We start from the raw sequence: 13,745 nt of genomic DNA, 5'->3' as shown, positions 1-13,745 counted from the left end.
GCATATGTTTTAAAAAAAAACGTACAATCGGCTGCTTTCTTTCAGCGAGAATGTTGATATTTAGCCTCCTGTTCAATATTGTGTGAAAGAAATCTGTTTAGTAAGATCTGGGTTAGGGAACCAGACTGCCTGAATTAAGCAATCTTCAAAATCTTGAAATGGTGTACCTTAGTATGTGCCATGCACTATACCAATTTCAACTGCAGGTGGACATCCTTTGGGTCAGCCACTATAAAATGTATATCTTCTCTCTTTCTGTTCATCATTAGAGAGAATCTTCCACTGGGATTCAGTCAGTCCTGCTGAACATCCACATGACATGATCTACTGATTTTAATTATACCACCTCAAGATTGTTGACTTGCTTCAAGAGGATGTCACAGCATGTTCTAGGCTCAAATCTGAAAGTCACTGGAGTCTTGTACTAACGTCACACCGTCAAAATGTCCAGTGGGTGATCCTTTCACAGCAGAGTGAATAATGAAAGTCTGCAGATGCTGTAATTGTAGTAATGCTTGAGGGACTCAGCAGATCTCGCAGCATCCATTGGAGGTAGAGATGCATAACTGATGTTTCAGGCCTGAGCCCTTCTTCAAGGCAGATCCTTTCACAGCAGTCACCTTGTTTGCTGTACCAGTACATTGCTTTTAACAGATGCTCTAAGTCTGATGCCACTTCTCTTCCTGAATTGTTCATCTTGTGTATTCCATTGTGTATAGTCTAAAAAGATTTTCCAATCCACATCAAGCACAATTTTCCCCACGCGAAGGTCAATTTTTTTCAGCTGCGTAGGTTGCTAAGCAACCTGACTTGTGCTTTCCTTTCCTGCCTTTTGTCTCACGCTTCTCAGCATGCACTTCCTGCTGGTGGTCATCCAACATATCGAGCCTCACTTTGGATGGCTCTCTAGCTTTGCACGTCTGTATGCAATTTTCTTGAGTTAGCACAATCTAATCTGGTAGCTCTTCCCTCAGGCTGAACTCCTGGATTCCACAAATAATTTAATCTCTGCGAGTCCTTCAAGTCTGTTAACAGTTTTAGTTCTGTTAAGCAAGTTTCAAAGGATTCTCCTTACTGCTGGTTCTGTGTAAAGAACTGATTACAGTCCACTGTTTCACATGAAGTGCATCATCCAAGTTCTTTAATTTCACTGACCTGCCATGTCTCAGTATTTCTCTGAGATACTGGAAAATAGTCAATAATTTAAACTAAGAAGGGTACTTTATTAGATAACAGAAAAGCTTAGAGTGTCAAGACGGAATTCTTACTATGGCTAACTCCAAAGAGCAGAGCTTTCTGGCAATTTTGAAAGTAAACAACAGAGGAATAACTAAAAGATGACTCGGATATATATTTTTTAAGTGGGGTTAAGCAATATGCTACATTACAATTTCAAACCCCACCAATGTTTGAGCATAAAACCTCTTATTCAATACTGAGGAATCTATGAGGAAAGTATTTTTATGCTTTTCACAGTACTTCACACTGTTAAAAGAAGAGGGGGGTGTCTCCTATGTTCCCTTTTTCAATTAACACCACTAAAAAAAAGTCCAACTACTCTGGGTGTGCAAAATGCCAAAAATGACTGCATTTATCACCTTTATGTCACTATAAACTGCAATACAAAACCTAACCCATTGGCTATTCAGGGTTTTGATGTGGCCTGAGTTGGCTGACGAAAGGTAAGTCTCAAAGAAAAACTGCATTAATTTAAACTCCAAACTTGTATGCTTTCAGCCCCAGTTTCAGATTCCTTGGCAGAGCACATACAAACCTGAGGTTCTGTTTTCTGTGGGTAAGGCAAAATTACCACTTAATGGTGGCGCAATTAAAAAAAATCCTGTACTCAATGTACACATGCAAGCAAATAAAGAAATGTAAACAAACTAATTGTGCAATACAAAGAGAAAAAAAAATAAAGTGTGAAAGTAAGAGTCCTTAAATGAGTCCCTGATTGAGGAGTTTGATGGTGGAGGGGGAGCAGCTGAACCTGGTGTTGTGAGTCTTATGGCACCTATACCTCTTTCTTGATAGCATGGATCTTTGATGATTGCTGGTGCTCTCTGATGGCAGCATTCCCCGTAGATGTTCCCGATAGTAGGGAGGGTTTTGCTTGTGATGTCGTGGGCCGTGTCCACTACCTTTTGCAGGGATTTACGTTTAGGGGTATTGGTGTCCCCATATCAGACCATGATGCAGCCAGTCAGCACACTTTCCACCACACATCTGCAGAAATATGCCAGGGTTTCCGATGTCATGACAAACCTCTGCAAAGTCCTGAGGAAGTAGAGGCACTGAAGAGCTGACAGTTTAATTCACAAACATGTTTGATGTACTGTACCTACAATTTTGTTCAGAATAATGCCACTTGTATTCCTGAAGAAGAATCCAGGGCCTGAAATGTTCACCATTTCTCTTTTTACAGATGCTGCCTGACTTGTAAAGTGTTTTCAGCTTTTTGTCTTTGTTTTTATTTGATTACATTTCAGAAGGCATCAGCCAATCACAGAATGTTCCTTGCATGGAGAAAGTAACAATTACAGTGGATATAATCAGGAACATGATTAAATAATTGTTACATTTGGAGCAATAACTGCCAAAACAATGGACCCTCATAACTTGGAAAAAAAATGAAACGTTAGTTTTGACATCATTTACTGAGTTCATGAGCTAACTCCCCTGACTCTTGATTTTCAAAATAATTTGGCATTTGTACAGCCCTGCAAGTCTAATTAGTGCGCATTTGAATCATACAATTAAAAGCCAAAATACAAAATGAATTTTTTCTGCAATTTAAGTTTTTAATGTGCATGAAATGGGGCCCAAGCTTTTTGCTGTGCATAACTTTGCTTTATTTATTTGGCTCAGGTTTGGAAGTGAACGGTCATTTTGATGAACAGTTTGGTGCTGCGGCTAGTTATTCCACGGCACGTGTATTGGCAATTCAGATTGTGGACTAGTTATTGTATCTTCCAGCAGGTTCCTGGTCTCATTTGAGTTGCTAGGTGAGGGTAGGACATTTCTGACAAAATGAAAGGCAAGTTGGAGAATTAGTTATCTGGTGAGTTGTGGCCAGTTGTAATCAGAGGTAGTACAATGAATTTCTTCAACCTTAATATATTGCCTAAAAACATTTTTGACTTTACATTCTTAATTGCCTTCAAGAGCATACAAAATAAGGCACTTTCTTCCATTCAAACAATGGAACTAGAGGCACTAAACTCACCAAACCTACTCCCTATTTGATAAAATCTTGGCTTATCTGATTGTCCCTTGGTAACTTTTCACTCTCTTCCTCATCAACAACTGATATATTTTCAACTGCTTGCTTGTAGATTCCTGCTAAGAGGTGAAAACATTCAAAGACTCAGAATAGAGTTGCATGGTTCATGATCCTCTGAGAGAAACCGTTTTGATTTGTGTGACTTAAAAGAACAACTCCTTATTTTTAAACCTTGTAGCCTAGTTCTAAATTCTCCCATAAGACAAAACATCCTCTCCATATCCATCTGATAATGCAGCATCTCTGGAGGCAAAGGGAGACTATGCTTTGGCTCGAGATCCTGATGCAGTGTTTCAACCCAAAACATCATCCATCTCTCTCTGCTTCCACAGATGCTACATGTCCCACCGAGTTCCTCCAGCAATTTGTTTTTTTCACCCTGGGTTACAGCATTCACAGACTCTTATTCTCCCCTCCATTCCTATCAAGATCCCTCCAGATCTTTTTTGACTCAAATTACTTTCCGATCAGTTTGTGATCCATTCTGTTCAATCATTCTGGGTTTTGAATGCCAATACTCAATATTTTGACATAGCCATTAAAATTATGTAGCTAAATACTGTTCCAACTCCATCTCTAAGTTTGCTAACATCACCACAGTCATTGTTTGAATATTAAACAATGATGAGATGGAATGCAGTAAGGAGATTGGGAGTCTAGTGGTTTCGTGCCCAGATAACAGCCTCTCTTTCAACATCAATAAGACAAAGCCATAGACATCAGGAGGGGAAGGATGTAGATCCCAGTCTCTTGTTCACACTAATGGCACTGAAGTAGGGAATGACAAGTTGTGGGAGTAAACATTTCATGTGACATGACCTGATCCATCTATATTAAGGGAACAGTCAAGTAAGCACAGCAAAGTTTCTACTCCCATAGAAAGTTCAGCAAATCTGACATGTCCCCTGTGTCTTTTAACAACTTCTATTGGAGCTCTATCGAAAGCATCCTAGATGAATACCAAACAGAATGGTATGGGAGCTGCTCCATCCAAGATCAGAAGGTGGTGATGAATGGACCTCAGAACATCACAAAATTTCCCTCCTGTTGATCAATTGCAATGACGCCTACTACTGCTTAGGAAAAGCAGTCAACGAACAGAAGGACCCATCCATCCCGAAAACACTCTCTTCTCCCTCCTTTAATTGGGAAGGAGGTGTGTGAAATCACCACCAGTAGGTTTAAATACAGTTACATCCAAATTCTCCTATGGACCAAAAGTCTACTGGTCTTGGCTGAAAAGCTAACTCAGAGGAGGAGATGCGGGGGCGTGGCTGTGAGATTTGCTCTGCTGTGGGGCTTGAGGGATTCTTGGTTGGCAAGTTCTGCAGGAGTGTTGATGCAGTGCCTGAGGCTGGTGGTTTAGTTGGGAAAAACAGGCTTTGAAACTTCATTCAGTGAGTATTGTAGGGGGGGGGGGGGTGTGTGTGTGTGTGTGTGTGTGTGTGTGTGTGTGTGTGTGTGTGTGTGTGTGTGTGTGTGTGTGTCGGTGGGGGGGTGGAGAACAGGAAATTGAGAAGGATTAGATACAAGGACAAATCTTTATTTGCAACGAGCTCCTTGGGCTGTGCCTTGTGGCACTGACTATCTCTTCTTAATTTTTTAAAAGGAGGATAACATCTCTCTGCCAGTAAAATGCTTAAGGATCTCAGCAGGTCTCGCAGGTCCATGGGAGGTAAGGATATATAACCATGTCTGGCATCAAAGATGCAAAACTTTCTCGATCTCTTCTGGATATCATTTTAAGCTCTGCAAGGGTACAGGCCTGAAACATTGGTTATATATTTTTGCCTCGTATGAACACTACATGATCTGCTAAGTTCCTCCAGCAATTTTGTGCTTTTACATCAATCCTATCGTCTGCAGATTTTCATGTTTCACTCTCTGCCAGTATGGATCACCTCAGGTTCTTACCAACTTATTCTCTATTGCTGTGTGTAAACCATTGGGCAAGTCAACTCAAACATGCCTTTCCATTAGATTTCTCTAGGAATTCAAGGATCTTATCATGCAACTTGTCTGTTTATCTGACTAGGCACCACTGCTCTTTCCACATACACTAGTTAAGCTCTAGCCTGTTGGCAGACAGCAAAGGCAGCAAACAATTGGAGGGACTGAGTTCTGCTCAATTTCCTAGCTTTTACAGACACTTTACTGTTGCAGTCTGGGATGCTAGGATTTTGGAAACATTTCCCAGTAATTTCCACACAACATTGGCCCAATGAAAAAGAGCAAAATACCACTGATTTAAAAAATAGTGAAAGGAAACAGGAATAATCATTAAAACAACCACTGCTGGGTGTAATTTGTCTTTCATGGCCTCAAGCAGCTGCACAGGATGCATTAATTAAATGAACCAGCCACTAAATAAGCCTGTGTTTACCAGCATGTTGTCACCCTTCAGACGAATCAACAGCGAGTAAATTAGATTAAGCTGAAATCATCAAGGCTATTCAGCCTTGTTTGATGCTCTCTGCCATTTTACCTAGTCTTTGTATTCAGACATAGTGCGAACTTCATGACTACACACTAAGCTTTGTATTAAATAAGAATGAAACACATCAGAATCTTTGGCTTGGCTTCGCGGACGAAGATTTATGGAGGGGGTAAATGTCCATGTCAGCTGCAGGCTCGTTTGTGGCTGACAAGTCCGATGCGGGACAGGCAGACACGGTTGCAGGGGAAAATTGGTTGGTTGGGGTTGGGTGTTGGGTTTTTCCTCCTTTGTCTTTTGTCAGTGAAGTGGGCTCTGCAGTCTTCTTCAAAGGAGGTTGCTGCCCGCCAACCGCTCCATCCTCAACATTCATTGGAGCGCCTTCATCCCTAACATCGAAGTACTTGAGATGGCAGAGGCCGACAGCATCGAGTCCACGCTGCTGAAGATCCAGCTGCGCTGGGTGGGTCACGTCTCCAGAATGGAGGACCATCGCCTCCCCAAGATCGTATTATATGGTGAGCTCTCCACTGGCCACCGTGACAGAGGTGCACCAAAGAAGAGGTACAAGGACTGCCTAAAGAAATCTCTTGATGCCTGCCACATTGACCACCGCCAGTGGGCTGATATCGCCTCAAACCATACATCTTGACGTATCAGAATACTGATATGCATACAGCCATATAGTTGAACTGACATTAACAGCACTAATGCAAACATAGATGCATGTTTTACAACTTTCCCTTATCCACTTGTAAACTCTCACCTAATCATTCTTACGAATATATGTATTCCTGTTTCCCTTTCATTCCTAATTCATTGTTTAGTTAAATTTATAAATTCTTAATTTTAAAATTTAGACACACAGCACAGCAACAGGCCATTTTGGCCCACGAGGCCTGTGCTGCCCCAATTACACCCACACCCCCAGTACATTTCGAATAGTGGGAGGAAACCAGAGCCCCCAGGGAAAACCCAAGCCGTCTCAAGGAGAACATAGAAATTCCTTACAGACAGCGCGGGATTCGAAGTCGTGTTCCAATCGCTGGAGATGTAACAGTGCTGAGCTAACCGCTGTGCTAACAGTGCCGCCCATAGTTTATGTAGAATCTTATAGAAACCATTGATTCAGAGAATTAAACCAATGATTTTACCCTACAGTCTTAACATTAAACCTGATCCAGGACCTTTGCCTGGTGCACAGACTGTTTCCTTCCTTTGACTGTGCAATGTAATTGTGGGAGTATGAACTCCCACAAACCACACCCTGTACTATAGCAAAAGGAACCAGAACAATTGTTTTCACTCCTGCCAAACATAAAATACTTTTCAAAAATCTCTGCAGGCTTTGAAAATTTTATTTAACCATTAAAACACCACATGTTGTAGCTGACATCCCTCTTAAAATCTACAATTGTCTAAATGGAATTGCTACTGATAATTTTCTTCCCTCAGGAAAGGCAAAAAAGATTAAGAGGAAATTGAATGAGTTGCTCACAATCAAGAACAGCTTTGACAGACCAAATTAGGGGAAATTGCTTGCAGTACCAGAAATGTCAGTGACAAGACAAAGACAATGACAGTTGGCCTAGGGGTGAGCGCAACACCTTTACAGCTCCAGCGATCAGGACCGAACCTGGGTTAGAATCCGGCGCTGTCTGTAAGGAGCTTATGCATTCTCCCCGTGTCTGCGTGAGTTTTCTCCGGGAGCTCCAGTTTCCACGACCCCTTCAAAAATGTACTGGGGTGTAGATTAATAGGGTTTAAATTGGGCAGCATGGACTCAAACGGCCAAATTGGCCTGTTACAGTGCTGTATGTCTACATTTTAAAAATAATTAAAGAGAGAATCACATATTTAAAGAGATTGATAAAATGACCAGAAGGTAGCGGAGGAGAAATTTCCTTTTACTCAATGCATGATTGCGATTTGCAATGCAGTGAGTAAGAGGGTGATGGAAGAAGATGCAATAAAAACATTCAAAGAGGATCAGATTCATTCTTAAAGGCAAGATGTTCGTGGGGCAAAGAGCAAAGGCTTTTCAAAGTAATGACTCAATGAGTGCAACTGACTCTTGGCACCAAAACATTCCAATAATTTGAAATTCCCCAACATAGGACTTTCCTATTCCTGTGAGAAGACATTACAGCAAAATTGTCCCAAGCTTCATTCACCAACAGGATATTGGCTTGGCTGATAAGGTTCCCATTTATTGTCCACCTTTAATCAGCCCATGATTTAAGGAGGCAGTTAAAATCCAATCATACTGCTTGCCTGGAGTCGCAAAGGTATTAGATCAGGTAAGGATTTTGGATTTCCTTCTTTGAAGGATACTAATGAATGGCTGGATTTTCATAAATAATTGCTTACTAATATTTATGCTCGTCTTTTGTTCCATCTTTATTTAATTGCTTAACTTAAGCATCCAACCCTGCCAAGGTGGCATTCAACGTCACATCTCCAGATCATTGACCCACCTCTTCTACACTCGTCCAGAAACTCTACCCCTGCTCTCCTGCACAACAAAAAAACTGAAAATCGAAAGATAAGTATTGAGCAGATGAGGCAGAATCTGTGAGAGTGAAGCAAGGAGTTAATGTCTCATGTCAATGAGATTTCATTGATCTATATTAAGGTAGATTATATTTAGGTTTATAGAAAAGGGTCACCACAATCAGTGGGAAAAAAGATGAAAAGGGTTTATATAATTGGAAGTGTGAGCGATAATGGTGAAAAATGAACTGTAGAATAAAAAGACACGCAACATTGAACACAGGGAAATGTAATATGTCCTCTAGTTGTTTCACCGATGTCCTGTTTTGCCATTGCTCCATCTTTCTCCACAAGGTTTTCATTAATAAATACCTATCAGACTTTAGTAATAAAATTAACACTTAATTAATTGAATCATTTGCCATTTTAAAACAAAACCCCTCACTATTCCCACATCCTAATGTCACTCTTAAAGGGCAATTTTTAGACCATGCCTGGACAGATTTTTCACCTGGGTCTCTGATATTCTGGCACATTCTGACTTGCCAGCCCCGAGAAGATCCACCAGTGAGGTTCATAGAAAACCTGACCAAAGGACATACTCAGTTATCAGTCACCAACACAAAAGTTCAGAAGTAGAGCAGAAGTTCCAAAAATTGTTCATCTTGAAGCCAGCCATATAGATAAGGATTGAGTGAGGCAAAGAACTGGGAAAGGTGATAGCAACCTAATAACGATTTTGAAATCTTCATCGAAAATTTGTCACATTTCTAGAATATGGTTCCCAGCACACTATTAAAAGTAATTACTTTTCCATCTAATGAAAAAAAGGATTATTAATATCATTAAAACTGAGTGACTCAAAATGTCATAGTGACATCCCACAGAGGTTTGTTAAGACATCAGAAACCCTGACAATTTTTTCCATACTTGATGAAGGGAACAAACCAGAAACACTGGTTATGTAGCTTTATCTTTGCTATATAGAATATACTGAGAGGTTGGCACTGAAAAGAGATTGGAAGTGTTCTGACCATCGGTTGAGGATGGAGATCTTGTCGCTGAGGAGGACTTTGCCGTCTGAGCTGCGCAGCGGGCTTTGGACTTGGGGTGAGGGGCCGTACACAGCCTTTAGAGCCTCGTAGAAACCCTCCAGCTCCTTCAACAGCCCCTAAGGCTAGAGCTGGATGAGGTCCTCACCCTGGATGAGACATATAAGGCAATCGAACAACTGAAAAGTGGCAAAGCAGCAGGTATGGATGGAATCCCCCCAGAGGTGTGGAAGGCTGGCGGCAAAACTCTGCATGCCAAACTGCATGAGTTTTTCAAGCTTTGTTGGGACCAAGGAAAACTGCCTCAGGATCTTCGTGATGCCACCATCATCACCCTGTACAAAAACAAAGGCGAGAAATCAGACTGCTCAAACTACAGGGGAATCACGCTGCTCTCCATTGCAGGCAAAATCTTCGCTAGGATTCTACTAAATAGAATAATACCTAGTGTCGCCGAGAATATTCTCCCAGAATCACAGTGCGGCTTTCGCGCAAACAGAGGAACTACTGACATGGTCTTTGCCCTCAGACAGCTCCAAGAAAAGTGCAGAGAACAAAACAAAGGACTCTACATCACCTTTGTTGACCTCACCAAAGCCTTCGACACCGTGAGCAGGAAAGGGCTTTGGCAAATACTAGAGCGCATCGGATGTCCCCCAAAGTTCCTCAACATGATTATCCAACTGCACGAAAACCAACAAGGTCGGGTCAGATACAGCAATGAGCTCTCTGAACCCTTCTCCATTAACAATGGCGTGAAGCAAGGCTGTGTTCTGGCACCAACCCTCTTTTCAATCTTCTTCAGCATGATGCTGAACCAAGCCATGAAAGACCCCAACAATGAAGACGCTGTTTACATCCGGTACCGTACGGATGGCAGTCTCTTCAATCTGAGGCGCCTGCAAGCTCACACCAAGACACAAGAGAAACTTGTCCGTGAACTACTCTTTGCAGACGATGCCGCTTTAGTTGCCCATTCAGAGCCAGCTCTTCAGCGCTTGACGTCCTGCTTTGCGGAAACTGCCAAAATGTTTGGCCTGGAAGTCAGCCTGAAGAAAACTGAGGTCCTCCATCAGCCAGCTCCCCACCATGGCTACCAGCCGCCCCACATCTCCATCGGGCACACAAAACTCAAAACGGTCAACCAGTTTACCTATCTCGGCTGCACCATTTCATCAGATGCAAGGATCGACAATGAGATAGACAACAGACTCGCCAAGGCAAATAGCGCCTTTGGAAGACTACACAAGAGTCTGGAAAAACAACCAACTGAAAAACCTCACAAAGATAAGCGTATACAGAGCCGTTGTCATACCCACACTCCTGTTCGGCTCCGAATCATGGGTCCTCTACCGGCATCACCTACGGCTCCTAGAACGCTTCCACCAGCGTTGTCTCCGCTCCATCCTCAACATCCATTGGAGCGCTTTCATCCCTAACGTCGAAGTACTCGAGATGGCAGAGGTCGACAGCATTGAGTCCACGCTGCTGAAGATCCAGCTGCGCTGGGTGGGTCACGTCTCCAGAATGGAGGACCATCGCCTTCCCAAGATCGTGTTATATGGCGAGCTCTCCACTGGCCACCGTGACAGAGGTGCACCAAAGAAAAGGTACAAGGACTGCCTAAAGAAATCTCTTGGTGCCTGCCACATTGACCACCGCCAGTGGGCTGATATCGCCTCAAACCGTGCATCTTGGCGCCTCCCAGTTCGGCGGGCAGCAACCTCCTTTGAAGAAGACCGCAGAGGCCACCTCACTGACAAAAGGCAAAGGAGGAAAAACCCAACACCCAACCCCAACCAACCAACTTTCCCCTGCAGCCGCTGCAACCGTGTCTGCCTGTCCCGCATCGGACTTGTCAGCCACAAACGAGCCTGCAGCTGGCGTGGACTTTTACCCCCTCCATAAATCTTCGTCCGCGAAGCCAAGCCAAAGAGATAGAATATGCTACTTGACCAGCTGAGTGTCTTCAGCTTTGAATTTTTACTGGCAAATTTCTACAGATTTGTGGTGAAAAGTGTGCTGACTGGCCACATCACAGTCTGGTATAGGATCATTAATACTCCTGAGCATAATGCCCTCAAAAGATAGTGGACACAGCCCACGACATCACAGGCAAAACCCTCCCCACCATTGGAAAATTCTACACGGAACGCTGCCGTTGTAGACCAGCAGCAATCATCAAGGATCCACATCACCCAGCACCTGCTCTGTTCTCATTGCTACCATCAGGAAAGAGGTATCGGTGTCACAAGACTCGCACCAGCAGGTTCAGGAACAGCTGCTACCCCTCTACCATCAGACTCCTCAATAACAAACTCAATCAGGGACATTTAAGGACTCTTATATTTGCACTTTATTATTTGTTTCTCTCTGTATTGCACAATTAATTTGTTTACATTTCTTATCTGCATGTCTACATTGAGTACAGTTTTATTTGTACTACCAATAAGTTTAATTTTGCTTCGCCCGCAGGAAAAATAAATTCAGGGTTGTCTGTGATGTCATGCATGTACTCTGACAATACATTTGAAATCTTAAAATTATTTTTCCTGCTGTGATAAGATAATGTCTATTTAGCTACCTTTTGATGTCCTGAAGATATCTATTCTTCACTGGCGAGGAAGTAAGGTTGAACTTTCCAATCAATGCAGTGATGCCTCAGCTATGGCTTTTGCCATCCCTGATATCGGTAAGAGGTTTTTATATATTCAAATAATGGCCTAAATCATGTCTCAAACACACTCCTCAGTACTTATTTCTCATGAGTAGCAGGCACATCAACTGGGCCCATCTGGGAGTTTAAGTCTGGAATCAAGCACAACAGGAATCTGCTGAAACATCAACTGCTTTTGACTATGTGGGGATGCTGCATGACCTGCTGTGTTTCTCCAGCCCTTTTGCATACTGCACAATAGGAACCTCAATGCCTCTCTTGAGCACAGGCTCCAGTCACAGGCCTAAATCAGTCAGACTAAATCTTGGTCAGCATACCTGGTCTCCACCTCCCAAACATTTCCCCGTCAACCAGATTTCCAACCATCACGATCCCCAGGGCCACTGTCTGATATCTCTTCGTTGCTGTTTCTGTGACGTTGTCTTAGCCTTCACCATAATGTCCTCCAAAGCCCACAGATGGGAAGCCAGGTTTCACAATTCAGGTCAAAAATATACTTAACTCTCAAATTTCAAGATGCGGAACTCTGAAAGATGGAGGTCTTAAGAGATGATTAATAAATGTTATTTTTTAAAAAAGGGAGAAATTTTCTTCAAAAATGTTGTACCCAAGTTGGTAATCGTGAGCATGTAAGATGCTAAAAACTAGGCTCCTGCCAGCGTATTTGTGATAGTACAGATCTATCACCAATGTACATAGTGTATATAGTTACCCTATCTAGACTGTGCTTACAGCGATTCTCCTGTCTTTTGCTAATAAAAGCCTTGGTTTGGATCAACAAGTCTTTGGTTCTTTCGACGAGCTCTACAGTATTACTTTAAGGAGTTCAAGAGCTTTTGGGGAGGGGGAGGACTAAAATAATTTATTAAGATTGACTAGGGATGAGAAACCAGCTCTATGGAAGGAAGAGAGAAACTGGGCTTGCACTAATTATTGTAGTGAAGTTTAGAGGTCCTGAAGATTATGAGGGTCTTTAGTGGAGATTTTAAAAAAATTGATTCCACTGGATGGTGGGTAAACAGAGGACAGAGATTTAATATAACTGGGAAAATATCCAGAGGAATTACTAGATTTTTTTTTCATTTAATTGACAGTTATGATCTGGAAAGCATTCCCAGGGAGCAGATGCTATGACAAAGTAAATCGATGAGTCATTGAAAAATTGGAATTTACAGAGTGAATTTGTTGGAAGATGGGGGACTACTGAACCAATCACTTCATGCAGACCCTACTTTTCAGCCACTAATAAAAATATAAAGGCTCTAATAAAAGGCAAGTCAATATGCAGAGCACCCTTACTCCCTCACCAGCACCATGTTGTACACAGGCACAATGAACTCAGTGGCTTCTGACTGTGATGTGTAATTTTGCAGACCTCTGGAGAACCTGGCTGCAGCTTACTTTGGACAGGAATGACCTTAGGAGGATATGCGAAGTTACAAAGTACTTTGACAACCATTATGTCATGGGAAGAACCCTTTCATTTGGCAGCATGCACGGAAACATAAAACAGCTGCTTCGAATACTTAAAGAGGCTGATGAACAACATCCAAAAGACTCTTCATTACCACAGAAATCTCATGCTGTATGAAATCCTATTAATGTCACAACAACAACAAATAAAAACGCCCAGGCTTTACAATTAGTTGTTGTCAGTCGCATTTGTGTTCGGCATGGTCTTGCTGTCAAAAGCCTTGGGCCTTTTGTTTGTTCTGGACAGGATCCAACACATCAACAAGATTGTGTTCAAACTTGGCTACTCATGTTTCCCTTTCAACTAAAGAGAAGGCTGCTTCTTTCCAACAA

At 42.3% G+C, this 13,745-nt stretch overlaps 1 long non-coding RNA gene across 1 annotated transcript; it reads left to right on the top strand.

Moving 5' to 3' along the window:
- The first annotated feature begins 4,892 nt into the window (after nucleotides 1-4,892).
- On the top strand, nucleotides 4,893-13,515 carry LOC138748957 (uncharacterized). Its single transcript, XR_011348334.1, has 3 exons — nucleotides 4,893-4,958; nucleotides 11,843-11,954; nucleotides 13,034-13,515. It is a non-coding gene; the product is annotated as an uncharacterized lncRNA (long non-coding RNA).
- The last annotated feature ends 230 nt before the right edge of the window (nucleotides 13,516-13,745 follow it).

Source organism: Narcine bancroftii, chromosome 13, assembly GCF_036971445.1.
Source record: "Narcine bancroftii isolate sNarBan1 chromosome 13, sNarBan1.hap1, whole genome shotgun sequence".
Classification (NCBI taxonomy): domain Eukaryota; kingdom Metazoa; phylum Chordata; class Chondrichthyes; order Torpediniformes; family Narcinidae; genus Narcine; species Narcine bancroftii.
Note: the sequence above shows the minus strand (reverse complement) of the source record. Positions and strands in the feature narration are given on the sequence as shown.